At 36.3% G+C, this 16936-nt stretch overlaps 1 long non-coding RNA gene across 1 annotated transcript in view; it reads left to right on the forward strand.

The window, feature by feature from the left end:
* LOC107201133 overlaps positions 1–3732 on the forward strand; it is a 43434-nt gene extending 39702 nt beyond the window's left edge. The window contains exon 2 of the long non-coding RNA XR_001520030.1: positions 1138–3732. This is a non-coding gene — a long non-coding RNA (uncharacterized LOC107201133). The remainder of the gene's footprint in view (positions 1–1137) is intronic.
* The last annotated feature ends 13204 nt before the right edge of the window (positions 3733–16936 follow it).

A 16936-nucleotide genomic window follows, 5' to 3' on the forward strand; every position in this document is an offset into this window, starting at 1 on the left:
CCCTCAGCTGTTGAAGGTCAGGTTGGAGTGGGCTCTGAGAAACCTGGTGTCGTGAAAGATGTCACTGCTGCTGACATAAGCTGTGCATTACCACTGACAGTACCTTGAAATACTGTACACCAGCCCACTGCCTGTTCACACAACTGTCCATGCCTTTCTTCACTCCTGGAATTATTACTTTATGCTTCCTTTTCAGTTTCTAAGCCTAGTGCTTAATTTAGCATGCAAGGTTCTTTTATACTGAAGGACTATCCTTAACCATGAGCAGTACTTCATAAATTTTTTTCCAGGTAGCATTTCCAAATTCTGCAAATGAAATGATTAAAACTGAGAAATAGGTCACAACCTTGGCAACCATCTGATGTGAGACAGTGTAATCTGCTAGCACACTGGTTGTCATGGAAACTGACAATAGTGGATTTTTCCTTCAATGCAACCTGTTTTATGCATAAATTATTAGCATATTATTAGCATATTAAATCGAAGGCATTGACACTTCAAAGCATACCGCCCATGTGTTTTATATGTGTCCATGAGTAACATAAACATATTCTTATTGACATTGAGGAGAGGGTTCATCAGCTGAAGTATCTTACAGAGGAAAGAGTTTTTAAATTGGACAGTAAAGACTGGTGCTTTTGACATGAAGAGGTCTCAGGTTCATTTACTTAATGACCCACCCAAGAGTTTTGTACTGCAATGCTCATTTGCTTTGCCTTTTTTTTTTTGCACTTTCAATCATCTCAGAGTTAAAAGTTTGTTTGATGTAATACCAACTTTATGAGATACGTTGAAAATTTATATATGGTTTGTTTTACTTTTGTCTCAGCTGGAATAAAAACAAGATCTTTTGGACTCTTTGAGAGAAAGCAAACAATTCTTTCACTCCTGCTGAGCCCTTTATTTCTTCCCCAGGCCTTCTCCAAACAGCCAGAAGTTGAAACTCCTTTTTTAAACTCAAGGACTAGTGCTCAGCTCTTACTCCCCCTTGATCAATTAGCAAATTAGTAAACTGTAGCCTCTCTTCCTGTGTTCATCTGCTCTGTATTAGTTTGCAGTACATATTGGTTGCAAAGGAGCAGTATTTCTCAATGAAAAAATATTCACTTAATAATTTCTTCTTTTTATTTTCCCCAGCCTGGAGCTGTGTGTATAGTAACTTCAACTGTAGGAAGAATCCAGAGGCATGAAATGAGACCATTAACCTGCTGCCAAAGAACAACTGTCATACAGCATATCATCTGAGCTGACATCCACGTCTCTTTCTTCTGTAAAAAACATCTTGCCCTTAAGAAAAAAGTTTGAAAGTTGAGAACAAAGGACTGAACAATGAGCTGAATTTCATCTTTAAACCTTTGAAAAGAGACAGGGCGACAGCCCATCACTTTTCCTTCCTGCAAACCCTTGGTATGGCAATAACACCTCATGACCTGGAAGATTTTTTTCTCATAGTGCTCATGAAACCAGTGTGCCTTCCCATTAAGAATTGTCTTTCCCATTATTCACAGAAGTCAAACTTTAACTGTAAGGGAAAATTACTAAAGAATGTATGTCAAGAGACAGAGGAGGAGTTAGTCTAGGTCACAAAGTGGAACATGAATGTACTTATACAAGGGAAAGTTCATCCAAAATAGATAATGGATTCACAAACTATACAAGTCATTTTCTGGATTATGTTTCTGTTTTCTCTTAAAAAGTTGTGCAAAATCTGTATAGAGACCAATTAATGTCCTTCTGCCTCTAATGTGTCCTGTTTTGTTCTGAAATATTTATGAAATCTGCAGAATTGGCTGTACAAATTTGGTTCTTAACATTATAAGTCCTTTGGACATGGCTAATTTACAGACATTTCATTCACTATCATAGTTAGATATAATTCCCTACCTTGAAGATGTTACAAGCTGTGTCTCTTCATGTCACCTATTTCCTACATGTGATCTCAAGTACCAACCTGTACGACTGCTGGTGTCAGAGGGAATATTCTGTGTTCACAAGTCTCATCAAAACTTTGTCTTCCTCCACAATACTTTGGTATGAAAAATAAATATGTACTAGCCAGAATAAAAGCTTCTTGCTGCAAGAATTATTATTCTTTTTTTAAAAAAAAGAACACAGAAGATGTATTCTCTTGTTATTCACCATAATGATTAAATTAGGTAAATGTATCAGCTTTTTCTCTATGACATTTGAATGCTCACTTTTTCTGATTTCTCTCTATAATGTCAAATATTAAGGCTCATATAAATAAGATTTCTCTTTGGTCTCTGTTGAATGTATTGGAACTATTTTGAACGCATATCAGGTGATATGTGGGAAGGTTTTTCTTGGTTTTTAATTTCTTTCTTTCTTTTTTTTCACCCCCACCCAAATAAGCTAATGAATAGTTGCTTAAAAGTTCCAGTTGTGAAGGCTAAAGACTATCTGTTTATTTTTCTCAATGAGAAGACTAGAATCTTGTTTTCCCTTGTTCTATTTTCTCTCTGAAGTTATGGGACCATGTTGCTTTCATTTCTAAGATTTCCAATATATCACCACAACTCAATAACATGCAGAAGCAGCAATTCTAGAAACTGTGTTAATGAAGTGAAACAGGATTTCCTATAATCTTTTGATATGTCACTGTGGCATTTTCTGATATTGATCTTTCCAGTGTAATTAACAAAGGTGAAAAGAGTGTTACTGCAGAATCAGCAAAATGTCCAGATTATTTTAGTGATCCAGAAACACGAGATTTCCTTCCCCATGGTTACGTTTAGAAATGGCCAGGAAGAACAAGAACAGTCAAGATGCAAACTATATCTTTCTGTGCAGTTTTGGGAACATTATTTTTCCAGTCCATCCTGTAAACTATGTCACGGGGCAGATTTTTTAGCTAACAAAAGGGGTCTGAAGGCTTTATCAATTCAACATCTTAGTCTTGGCAAAGCAAGTACAAATATATTAAATAAGCAACTGTATTTTAGTACTTATTGAGAGGCCTCTTAGCTAGATTACTGTGTAGCTTCTCAAGTGAAACTCCCTTTAGATCTAATATCCATAGAAAGTAATCCATCATAAACAAACACAAAGAGGCACAGGCCATAGTAATTACAAAAGAATACAGTTTTGTTTTGTTTCATTTTTTTGTTTTCCCACCATTCTCACGGTGGCTTTCAAAGCTTTCTTTATTGTCATTTTGTTTTATCAACATTGATCAGAGACTGTGGTGGCAAGCCAGAGCTGAGAGGATTGATCTCAGGTTCAAGTAAGAGGGAACTAGAAACGAGTAAAGAACAATGTATTTACAGGGATTTTGACTAAATCAAATTCCCAAGTTTTTTGTCAGTTTACTTAACTGGTTTTGGTATGTTATTGTAAATGGCTTTTCCTATGCATTTTGGAGGGGGAAACTGGTTTCATTTGGTTTTAATAATTTGAGAAGGTGGTATATAAAAAATTCGACTTATATCAACAAGTGAGAAGACAACTCTCAGATTTTATCATTGCCTTTGGACAAGAGTAAAGAGACGAGTTCTTGCACAGCTTTCTGTTGGTCAAATTGTTATCCTTGATGAACTCTTACTCACGGGAAATTCAGACCCTTTACCAAAATATTCACCTGTCACTGTTTTCTGCTATTCCACACTTTTCCCACCAGATGGTAGGCAATAAAAGCAGGAAACAGAAGCTTATCTATTACTGTATACTTAAAAGGAATCACAAAAAATTAAATAAAGTGCAACTGTGAAACAATTCTCCATATGCTGGTCTGTTTTTTATGCTTGCAACTAAAAGGCAGCACTGGAAGAGATCTGGTCAGCGCTTGCAGGTCGTTGATTAATGGCATAAGTAAGGCCTGCATGAGCATATGCTACATATGTTATTGCATATTGAAAAGATGCTATTGTGTCTCCTGTTCTGTTGTTCTCTAGTTGTAAACAAAACTAATTATTATCAGGATATGCATTTTCTGTCAATTCCTTTAAGGAAAAACATTTATTCCACTTATCCTGCTGTAACCAGATAAATGAAATTGTCTCCCCAATGTGTAAATTTCTTCTCCTGCCTTGTTAGTTCTGTCTTGTACATGAAGTACTCATTTAGTTGCAAAAACCAATTATCATCCCTGTCTGGATACATTAAGAATTTTCCTACAAGTCTTTTTCTCTCTATCACATTTTAAGCAACAGTGTACATGAATTATTCATATTGCCCATCTTGCAGGCAGGTTTTTTATTATTAAATTCGATCATAATAATAGTTATTACCACAGTCATGGCAGTTTTATGAGTATTCTTCAATGCCATTACCTGAAAAGTTTTCAATCAAGACATATAAAAGATGCAAATCAATTTCCATAATAAAATTAAACTGTACCATCTACTCTTTCATCCTTGCAATAGAGTTGATTGACAACTTCTCCCTGATAGTTGCAGCTGATAACTTGCAGGCAAAGTAATGGAGAATGGCAGATTCTTTTACTCCAATATCCTAAGAAATTCAGTATTTTTCTTGTCTTGTCAGTATTTAATGCTCATGTCTTCATGTAAACACAGTGTTTAAGATATAAACATTCAGTTTACAAATATTCCTCCCAGACAGGAGAATTATTTCTCTCTGGAAATACAAGATTTGCCTTTTACTAACCAAAGGCAGTGTTGAAAAATGAAATTGCTTAATGAATTTTGGGAACAAATAGAACATTTTTTATGTTCTGAGTAATGCAGTTCTCCACAAAGAGATCTTTTTCCAAGGAGGATGTTTTCCAGTTCATTCTCCTAACTTCATCCTGCACTTTTATTTTGTCTTTCTCTCTTACTTGTTTTAGCACTGCTTTTGCACAGACTTTAATGACCACCTGATGGTTCTTCTTTGATCCCTTTCTGTGTAAGCACTTGACAACTTGTTCCCACTTCCTTGTTTGTTTACCACTTCTCTTTCTCTGTTTGCTCCCCATTTACCATTTCCTTGTGCTTTAGATCAAAGGTGCTGTCTAAATAAAACATAAAATGTAATGTCCACTGGTGCTAATATTAGCTGCTGTATAATTTTGCCTTTACTCTGGAGGTGGATTAAATCTTAATAAAAGTTTAAAATCTTGACTTCAGACCCATTTACATCAATTGCAAGGCAGAGCAATGCATTCATATTCAGGAAGTTACTTTGGAATGATATTGGAGTAATTAAGATGAGAATACAAACAGCATTAATAAGGATAAATGTGTCTTCTCTCTTCAATTAGGCTTCAAGTAAGACCAAACAATACAAAACATCAATCAACCCTAATACCTTGGGAAATAAAGTGATTGCCGTTTAGAATCAAGAAAAAATTTATTTTCATGGTACAGATTCGGGCAATTCTATGCATTGTATAAAGGTTAATGCTCCCACTGAAGTTTCTGGGTGGTATCTGTTCAAAGGAGACTCCTGGAGACATTCCTGCTCTATTCCCATATAAAATACTTATACTCCTAAGAACTTCCTCTTTCATGTTCAGAAACACTTAAAAAGCTAGATTACATCACACTTCAAGAAAATAAATCATGCAAGACTGCTCTGATGTCTGTTATGTAATTCAATTTATTACAGCAAGGCTTCAGAATTAATGAGTGAATTACAATTTTTCCCATAAGCAATTTTTTATTTCTGCTAAGGTCATGTTAGGACTATTATTGTTATTCTTAAAAAGGCATGATGAAAAATTAAATAAATGGTACATTTTCTATTTAAATTTTCTATTTTCAAATCTATTTAGATGTTGTCTAGATTGCCAATTAAATTATTCACTAGTTTTTAATGCTACCTGCTTATTATGGCATCTGTCAAAATCAATTTCTGCTGAGAAATAATTTATTTCTTCATCTGCAACATATCTTGAGAAGTTTGTTGATTTTTATCCATCTGGTGACTAAGTATTACTAAGTATTAGTCTTATCTAACAGAATTTTAGTTTCTACATTTACAACTCTCCCTCCCCATGACCATTTTACTGGTTAAAATAGTAACCTTTTACATCAAGTTTTCAAAAATGATCCTGATTCTGAATATAATGTTTGGAATTGACAGTAGCACTATGGCCCATGTGTGAAATATGCAGTTCATGTGTACAATGAGACGTTAGAACAAATGCTGTCATTATTGCTTTTAGATAAACAGCCTTCTATATCACAGATCACTAGAAATTCCTGGAGGCCTTGGATGGCATTTTCCAAAGAGCTAGAAATTCATTTGGAATTTGGTTCTCTTTGCTTTTGAAATAAACAAGTCCCTTGCAAATGACAAAAAAGGAAAATAAAAACATTGCAATCTATCTTCTAGCAGCTTATTTTCCTTAATTTTAGATTCTGAAACTATTCTTCTATGTTATCTGAATGCAAATAGTAAACAAGAAAATTCATGAACATGTTTTTGGTCTCTCCACCCAGCCTGATATGCTCAAAGCTCTTTTTCAAACCAGAGAAGTACAGTACATTCATCCTTCATTGCCTCATCTGAAACATGCAAACTCTCCTGGTTGTGTCATACACCCCCCAAAATGGTATCAGTGGTTATCAATGGTAGCTAGTCATGGGTCAGCCAAATTACTTTCTGTCCTTATCCATGTTGTTGCATCTCCATTGGAAATCTGTCAAGTCCAACTTTGTTTCTGAGAGCTTTACAAAAATACCAGGCAGAAATCATTGGTAATTTACTTTTCTTCTTAAATGAATTTGTTTGTTTCCTGCCAGTAAACTTAAATTTAAATTAAATCAATGATTTCCCCAGCACTTTTTCCTAACTGTGTTGTCAGAGAAAGGAAAACTTTGTCTGAAGTCCACATGGGGGAGGATGTTTTTTATAATAGGCAATGACATTAGCATCTGTGTTGTCACCATGCACCCTTACATAATTTCCACAGGTACAGTGCATTACCCTCTTACATTTTGGTTCTCGAGAGACTTTGTCATGTGCACTTTAAAGACATTGTCTGCCAAGGACATATTTATCTATCAATCTGACCATCCTTGTACCTATCTGAAGCTGGATGGAAGCCTAAATAGAAGGTAAGGTTTTCCACAATCTGAAAATTCAACACAAGAAAGGCAACTGAATTATTTAGAAATTTATTTATTTGGAAAAATAAGAAGTAGAAATTCTAATAAAATGTTCAACTACCCTCCTAAATTGTGCTGGCTTTGTTAAAACACTGTAATCACAGAAAGAGCGTTCTTCTAAATGAAACTGCCTGGAGTTCAAAATTGGATTTTAAATTGTATTATTCTAATGTAATATTTTATTTATTGTTTGGTAAAAGATAACTTGAGATTACACATGTTTTCTGAGGCTTTGCCTTACTCTTTAAAGCCAGCAACCATTTTCTATGGCCCAGTTTCTAACTACTGCCCTATAAATTCTTACACACCAGGTAGGGAAAAACGTTAAGAGGAGACTAAATAGTCTGCAAAGGAATTCATTACTAAATTGGGGTTTACCTATAAGGGTTTTTTCTCCCATGTGTCATAGAATATATTCATTCTAAGTTCCATATTTGCAGCTGAACTCCCTTTGACTGACCTACAGTAATTGAGATTCCAAACAGATAGAGACCTCCTGTGCCTGCTTGTCTGAGCCTTTCCTTCTGATCCTGGTTCCCACTATTTCCAAATCATTATTTCACTTTTTTCTATTAAAACTTGACATGACTAACAATATAGTTTTCAGAACTAGACTCATTTCTCATGAATGACAGATATCTCTTTATTTCTGCAATGAATATTGTAAAAGAGGAAAAAAATTAGAGATCTTGGAGTAGTTGCATGATATCAAAAAATTGCACTTTGCTTTATAATAGTAATGCTTTGTAGTTATCCATCAGTCTTCAAACACTAATCAATTTTAAGTTATTACAAGGTTTATAATGGAATATATCATTTGTACTTCTCTTATCTTCCCTGGAATTCATTCAAGTAGATTTTTTTTTTTTAATTTAAACTCTCTAACAGCTATTCTTCCTCTCTGACTTAATAACCAGAAAGGTCTGCCCTCATCTTAAAATAAAGTGACAATGGTTATGTCTTCCTGCTCTTACCATCCATTTCACTGTTCCATTTTTTAAGTGGAATAGACCACACCTTTTGATAGATATCAAAGGAGAGCCTCAGAGAAATATTTTTTGAAGATTAAAGGGATGGAATTACAAATGAGTAAATGTATTTTGATTTAATAAACCTGGTCTGAGGGAAAGAGTCTGAGTCCCAAGCAGTGCAATATCCTAAGAAAATCCTTTACAACCAGCTGAGGCAAAGCAAAAGAAAATGCTGAATTTGAGCTTTTGAATGTAAGCGTTCAGCTTTGAGGCTACAACTCAAACCAGTCCCACATTAGATCTAACGTGAATCTTACATTACTATTTGAAAGAGAAAGGTGCTAATATATGGGGAAAATCTGGCACTAGGTTGCTGGTTGTGTGATTTTTTTTTTGGATGTGGAGGTAGAAGCTAGAAGAAAATGGAAAGAGTAAAGGTCTGGGTAAAAGAGCAGGTGTAGAGGGAGTCTCAGTCTGCACATTATGCAGTGAAATGCACACCAGTTATGTGGGGAATCAGCTGTATTTTATTGCTGTGAAGTGGGGTTCTAATGTAATTAAGGGGAGTAACTTCATTAATTACTGTAACAAGCTGGATTCTATATGTTTGGAAAAATAAATAACAGATTTAGGATAAATTTTTCAAATCTCAGATGATCAGTTATGGCTAGAGCCACCCAGGGACTTCCAAATCTCAGCACTGCATGGGATTACCTTAATCTCCACTGCTTAAACCCTGATCTTTGAAACCTATACTTTTATCTGCCCCTAAAACTAAAGATGCCAGTGTTTATGCTGATGAAATTGCTAAAGAGTTCTGAAGCTAGGTTGGTTGGCACCTGAGCCCAAACAGGGCTGTTTCAACTTGGGTGTTGTTTGTGAGGAGTGTTTAGGGTAAACCAGATGGATTTCATCTTGCTGCAAATACAGCCAAGGTGAGATGTTTCAAGGCTGGATGGTTTATGAACATGGTTTACACAGAAGCCCCATGGAAAAATCACTTAAATACAGCATTTGTGGCATTTACTTCTAAGTAATGTGGCATTTACTTCTTGCTGCTTGATTTAAACAGGTTTTTCTTAACTTCCAAGTGCTCTGGTTGGTTGTTTCTGGAGACCTTTTTGTTTGATAAACATTCTGCTACCTAAGGTCCCTACCTTGATGAAGATGATCTAACAACTTTTGTACCCCTTTTACTGGGAAAAAAAATACAAAAACAGAAAAAGAACAAAATCATAAAAGTGCTATTAATAATTCTGTATTTATTGTCTTCAGGCTCAATTTAAGGTAAATCTTCACCTAAGCCAGTGAATCTGAGACAAAGAATTATAAGCAAATCCAACTGGAAATAGATTTTGCAAACATATACTTTTTGTACATTTACTTTTTATTTCTTTGTTTATTTACTAAGAAAACTGGGTAATTTTGAGTCCATGTGTGCATGCATTGAGCAAAACTCTTGGTTTTAGAATATGTTTAGCTAATAATAAAATGGGTCTTATTTGAACCTTGAAATGCTGAAACATTTGAAGTTTTCCTGGTTTTCTCATTTTACCGCTATGCTGACTTGGTCTTGGACTTAATGTCCTCACAGAGAAACAAATTATCAAGTTAGGGTATGTATGGGAAATCTATATTAAAAATAATTAAATCCTATTCTAATCAGTATAATTAATGTGGTGAAAAATAGGGTGTAAATTCTATAGTTGTTAATATAAAAATTCATTAATCTTTCCAAGTTGTTTGAATGATCTTGTACAGCAAAAGATCACTCTTCTTCAATTAAGAAAATAATTTCTTCTTGGGTACATTTTAAAAAACTCTCTTTATAAAGAGAGGCAATAAAAAAAAAAAAAAAAAAAAAGAAATCTTGAAAGAATAATCTGACAATGGCCATTAAAAAAGAATGGCTTTTCCTGAATGCTCTCTGGATTTATAGTTGTCTTGCAGAATAAAGTGAGCAGGTTTTATAGGGCAAGATTTGATAACCAATGACTGTACTAGTCAGTACACAAGACATTTCAGAATACCCTTTACAACATCTCCACACTTGACTACATGCTTATTTGTTTCATTTACATTGGAAAGAAGGCTTGTTTTCAAGTATTTTTGCCTCTGCGGGGCGTCGTCCTCCACAGGAATTCACAGTTGGTGCTTCCAGAGAGAAATGTGCTTTTCTGTCAGCCCCCCACAGTGTGAAGGTGTGAGGTTTTATAGGGGTCTCAGTTCTGCTAGCCCAGTCAAATCCTGTAGGACCTTAAAGCTCGAAGCTGTAGAAAACACTGCAGCTACTCTAAGGCACCAGTTCCCTTTCCTCTCACCCAAAAGAGATGCGAGAAGCTCTGTTGCTGAGACCAAAAGAATGATTAAATTCCTTACAGCCCTCAAATAGTTGCAGGGCACATCACTTTCTTTATTAATAAAAGGAAAAGGGGTGACTAAGAGGATGACTAATGGTGACTAACAGGCAGACACTGTGCTGTGCATCTCCATGAACTTTCTTAGAAGAAGGGATTGTGCATGTCCCAGGCTCTGTTTCCATAGCTGTCCCTCTCTTAGACCCATATAACAAACTTTCCTGGGTTACCAAATAGTGGTAGCTTTTAGCAGCTTTTCAGTTTACTGAGACTTTTATTCTTGCTTTAGTCAAGTCCCACAGGAAATGCTTGAATTTTGTGTTTTGGGTTTGTTTGTTTGTTTTTAAATATTAATTGAGTTTTTACTAGAGAAGTCTGCTGTGCTACAAATCTTGTACGAGAGTGTATTCTCATGAGAACCCTAGCCCAATTCTGTAAAATTCGAGTTTGTACACTGTAAATATAAAATCCCATGTGTATTCTCTGAAACAGAATAAACCTGTGGTACTCAACTCTGTACTTCTGCAGAGAGTCTTCCAGTAAGGATGTTATACTGAAACACATCAATGGTCAGTCATTTTGTACTCAGTTAAGAGACAAATTTCTGGTTACTCAGCATGAATGGTGGGCATTAAAATGCTTTATTATACACTATTTAATGTAAAATCTGGAGTACTAATAGGAACAATATTTTAATTTCAGCTATTTTTATTCATCAGATTTGGTGAATCTTGAGGAAGACTACAAAATATACAGCATCTGTTACACTTTGACATCATGAGAAGCTTTAGAATTAAAATTGTTCTACTTCAGTTATCCCACTGAATGCACTGCACAGTTTAGTCTCTTATCATTTTGGTTGTAAAATGTGCATGCTGTACCAGTGAACCAAAAGGCAGATATTGCACCATGTATTTATTTGCAAGGTGAAAAATTCCAAAGAATTTTCTGAGCATCCATCCCAAGCTAGTTTTAGAGCTCAGGATGGGGTGGGGGTTTTTTTGTTTTGTTTTCATGTGGCTGCAAATTAAGCTGCAAATTTCTTGAGCTTGTTTGGAATGCAGTGTGGTTAAAGTTTTCTTGCAGTGTGGTTAAAGTTTTCTTGCAGCATCTTGGACTGGTCTGTCTAGAAGGGAACACCCAGAATGCAGAGTGAAAAAAAAAACCAAAACAAAAAAAATTTAAAAAAAATTAAAAAATTTAAAAAAAAAAGTGGAAAACCTTGATAAAGGTTCTTGGAGGCTGGGGTAAAGAGGGGTTTTTAAGGGGCAAAGGGGCTGTGTGTGTGTGTTTTCCAGCCGAGCCGCCCTTCGCAGCCGCAGCTTCCCCGGAACACGCGCGCCCCCTGCGGGCCGGCCCCGCTCCCGGAGCACCGAAATTGCTCCATCCATTACCAAATTGGTTATTGAACCTTATAACAGGCAATAATGAAACAAAAACACTCTCTGCCCGGCTGCAGACACATTCGTAAGGAAAGCGATCATTCTTTGCCCAACCCCTGCGGTTTTTTATTAATATATTGATCTTAAACCTCCGTAGATTTCACTGTTGTTTTTTTTTTTTTCCTTGTCAATTTAATTTGTACTGAATCAGTTTTACATCTGCAGTAAAATATTACTAAAATTTTCTATAAATTTTCATGAAGTGAGGAGTTTTTTCATATGTTTTATTAGGTAATTTTAAGGAAATGCATTCTGCACCATTTGTGCCTTTTTAAGTGCTCTCTGTTCATTTCACTGGAGTCATAAGTGTCCTCTTATGCCTTTTGTACAGTATGATCTGGAAAACTGTGCATTTCATAAAAGAGGGTTGAGCCTACCTGCCCTTCACTCCCACTTTTTAGCACAGTATTTTTATCTGTGAAGGACAGATAAATGTGAAATGATAGTAGAATATTTGGGTGTTTTCCTAACACAAGAGAATGCAGCTAATTCTACATTAGCACATGGAGTATTCCAGCTGTATGCAAACACACACCTATCAAAACCAATCATCCAATGTCACATTTGAACATATTCTTAGAATCTGTTTTCTAAATCCTTTTGTAATCACAAAAGAAAGCTGTAAGTCATTCCCAACTCTTTCTTTTTTAAAATTAAATTATTTACTATACTTGCTTTCTATACTTATAAAGTGCACTAAAGAAACACAAATAACTATAAAAGATGAAGCTGTTGTCTCCCCTGAAGCCTAATATCTAATCTGAACCTGTCCTGGTTCAGTTTAAGGTCATTTCTTGTCATGTTTGCACTTGAGACATAGTAGAAGAGGCCATCCCCACCTGGCTACAGCCCCCTTTCAGGCAGTGGTAGAGAAGAATGAGGTGTCCCTTGAGTTTCCTCTTCCCCAGACTAAACACCCCCAGACCCATCAACATTAGCAATACCACTAATGATCAGTCACAGACATTGGCACCATTAATAAATCTCCATTTTGCTTTTCAGATTGACTCAGTCTTGTCACCACTGTAAAAATTCAGCTGAGTTCTTGGTCAATGTGACCAACATTTTGTTAGTGCTTGTGAAGCCTCACACACCCACAAGCACACACACACACACACGTAGTGACTTGGTTTGTGTTGATTTGCTTGCCTCTAATTCTGATTATTTTATCAGGCCCTTTCACTAGCAGTGTTACAGATTTCCTACCACATTTTATGATAAGAACACTTTCAACCTCCATAAACTTAAGTTTTAATTCAGTGACTTTTTTCTCTGAAAATTATTACTAATTTGTCGAGATGAACCTGTAATATTCCCTCAAGTCACTTTTCCCAGAATACGAGTTCCTCAGCAGGTTCTCAGATAACCAGCCAGATTTACTGTTCTGTAAGGCACAAGTCTTCCAATGTTTACATCTTTCTTTTTCGGATATTGTGGTTTTTTTCTTTCTAAATAATATATATACATATTAATATTTTATCTTGGACATTGAATGTCTTCAATTCCTGCCTAGTCAGTATGCCTTGACAAAATTAAGCAAGAAATCATAAATCATCAAGGACTCCAAACAAACTGCTGCCAATATTAGGATTACCTTATGGTGACCTGTCTTTCAGTTGAGTTCTCTTGGTTAAGAATAAAGGATGAAATGCTTTAAACCTCTCTTTTTCATTTCTGCTGCTCCAGACAGCTCCTAGAGAATCTATTCACTGCTCTGTTCTTCCTCTCAGAGGATTGCCACTGATCCATTTTATGTCAGTTATCACATGGGTTTCAAATGTTGTCAAAGGCTTACAAAATCTGTAAAAGAACCGCTTCACAATGTGTGGAGTTACATGGAGCTTAACCATTAAACAGCCACTAGTACAACAAATGAGACTCATTCAGTTCTGACCAATAGCTGAATTACTCACTTTTGCTCTAAGATGTTCCACAGCATGACCTGCCTTTTTTTAAATGGAAATTTTTCCATGGTTTTACTGTTCCCCATGACGCTCTTTCACCAAATCCCTATTAGTAATGTAATACAGCTGCATTCACCTGTCACTTCCTCTTTTGTGTGATCTGTATTATACAGCCCACAGAAATCTCTTTTGTTGTTTACCTGGACTGGTGGGAGGTGTCTTTGCCCATGGCAGGGGGAGCAGACTAGATGACTTTTAAGGCTCCTTCCAGCTCAAGCTTTTCTATGATTTATGTCTTATTGGCTCCACATCACACAATTGATCATTTTCTCACTCACACAAAGCAAAAGGTCTACCAAGAAAATAGTAGAACTGAAATACATTAATAACTCAATTACATTATGCATATATTAATATTTATATTAAAATCTATTCCCCAAACTCTGTTTATCAGAGTCCGTATAACTCCAGCTTTAAGTCCCATGCTTAAAAAAAATACTGGTTTATTAACATATATTTTCTTTATTGAAAATATGTGTGGGCTCATTTGCCATGTACTACTCCAGCTTCTTTATTGATACTGATAGTAGCCTATTTAAAATTAAAGAATAATGATTTCCTCTACTCATTTTACACATCATTTTATATGTACATGTATCTATAATACATCTCTTTTATGCTCCAAGAAATCTTTTGTTTTAACATCCAAGAATATAAGAAAGTATCTCTTCTTAATGTAACAATGGAATAACAGTGGAATAACACTATCCCATCACGTTAGTTGTATTCAAAAGTACATTACAATTATTAACCACAAGATGGCTCAACAGGAGAGGGAAAATGTAGGTTTTTAACATTACAACACCACATCATTTCTGTAATTTAAGACTGAACATAATTTTGGCTTCTTAGACACTAGGATTGAATGCATCCAGTTCACTCCATTATTAAAACACAGCAACACTGTATTGTTAACCCAGTTTAGATAAAACACAGCCATGACTTTTAGTTTCCTTCACTATAAAGTTTAAAAATGTACGTTTTTTTTCAGAGAGGAGAAAAAACCAAAGATTAATGGAAGGAATCAAACTTTTAAAGGCAAAAATTAATTGACTGCTGCATGTTGCAGAGACTGAATAAGTCCTCAGTTATCATGAACAAGATATTTTTAATTACTTTATATGAAACTAATACATAGCATGCTGATAATTTAGTTGTCAACATTAAGACATAAACAATGTTTATCCACCTCTCAGTTTTTTCTTTACCGCTACTACTACTACTTTGTCAGTTTTCCATGATTTCACTTCAGATACAGTTGCCCATAGAATCCCTTAATATCAATATAGAATACAATTTTCCTTTCTTAACTTCAAGAATAGATGCTTAGAAACTCTTATTTAGGTTGAAAAGGGAACTTTTTCAAACTTGTACATAATACTGGAGAGGTTTCTGCCCATTTCTTAGTGACTGAAGCCAAATCATCAGAAAAGAAATAGAACCACCTTGTTTGGAGCACCTCATTTCTGTAAAACTGAGAGATCCAGAAGTGTCAGCTCCTGCATTGTACTCTATTAAGATTAACAGGGAACACTGGTATTTTCTCTTAGGAAGAAGAGAATTAATGGGAGGATGTTTGTAGATAATCTGTGAGATGCATATTCCTGCATGCCTACTCCCACTTTGGTAAGTCATAAGACTATTCAGACATGGCCACACTTATTCCAGCTGTGCCCTTTGCCCCAAAATGATGGAAAGCATGTTGCCAGACCGCTTGCCCCAGTGTTGATTTCACCTTAAGCCATTGTTTTGTGCAAACCACTGCAAGAAGTGTAGAGAGCCCCTCGATCCACTCTGAACCATTTCTAACAGGTATCCCTCCAAAACCTCTGTGAGAACATGAATCACATGAAAATGTGGCTCATGAAGCAAGAATAATCTCTGCTCCTTGGTTATTGAAGATTGTGAATATATATCTAGGATTGAACTGAGTATGTCAGAAGGAATATGTTTAAATGCTGATGCCTTTTCTAGTGGGAAGTAGTAACTGCAATGAAAAAATGAAAAAGCATCGCTTCCCAAGGATAAAAGAAAAAAGAGTGGGAATGAAGGAGTGAGGTCATACTCTCCTCCTCTCTTTGAGATTTTCCTGCTTTTCCCCTCACTCTTGCATCAAAGCCCTTTCAAGGCAGGTGTGATTATTTTCATCATGTCTCCTCAGAGTTTCAAAGCACTCTGTGACCTTTCCTGTGTTCCAGCTGATGGCTTTGCTTGCACACCCTTCAGGAAACACCCTTCTCTCATAGTGTGCACATTGCTCTTACACCTTGGTGAGGGTAGTCAGCCTCAGAGAAGACAGGGGATGTGATTCTACATTCAGCTCATGGGGAAGGGGAGATGAAAGTGAGAAGAACATATCTGCTTTTTGCTCACTGAAGAGCTCCCAGGGAGTAGGAGAAAGGAAAGGAAGCTTGATGAGAACTTTGTGAGTAGCAGCTGCAGCTCAAGATGGGGAAAAACTGATAAAGGCTATGGAAGAAGCAGGCAGAAGAGAGCTGGCTGATTAGACCCTGGAGTTACAGAAAATAATCCTTTCATCATCTGAGTTACTATTTCCTCCAACCTCTGTCTCAGCAGCTGCTGCCTGGGACCACAGTTTTCAGCGCTGAAGAGCCAGAAGGTGTCCAGAAAGCATTTTATCAGCTCCCACCACCTCTACAGAGCACACTGTGCCTCTGTCAGCCTGCTTTCCAGACCCTCACATTCATGTCAACCTGCAAGGTGCTCTGCTACCAGCTCCACAGACAACTCAACTCTTTCTTTCCTTGCTGGATTTTTTTACAGGACCGTCTGACCAGACACTGAGCAGAAAAATTGTCTGATCAAGTCCTGCATCTGATCAACTCTCTCATCTCTCTGACATTTGTGATGCTTCAAGCCAGGCTAGCTGGGAGAGTAGGACAAGATTTGTGGACCAGCTACTGGAGACACTTTGTGTTTGTGTTTGTCTGTGTGTGTCTGTGTGTGTGTCTGTGTGTGTGATACAAACAAACTCCACGTTGGTCTAGCTGAAGTTGTAGGCTTAGGGCTTTAGGGGTTGGACAATGAAGGGACCATATATTTCAGAGAGATACCAGGGAGGCTCAAATAAAATCTCCCATTGAGCTCTGAATCTCATCAGCTGCAAGG

This window comes from Parus major, chromosome 3 (assembly GCF_001522545.3).
Source record: "Parus major isolate Abel chromosome 3, Parus_major1.1, whole genome shotgun sequence".
Lineage (NCBI taxonomy): Eukaryota > Metazoa > Chordata > Aves > Passeriformes > Paridae > Parus > Parus major.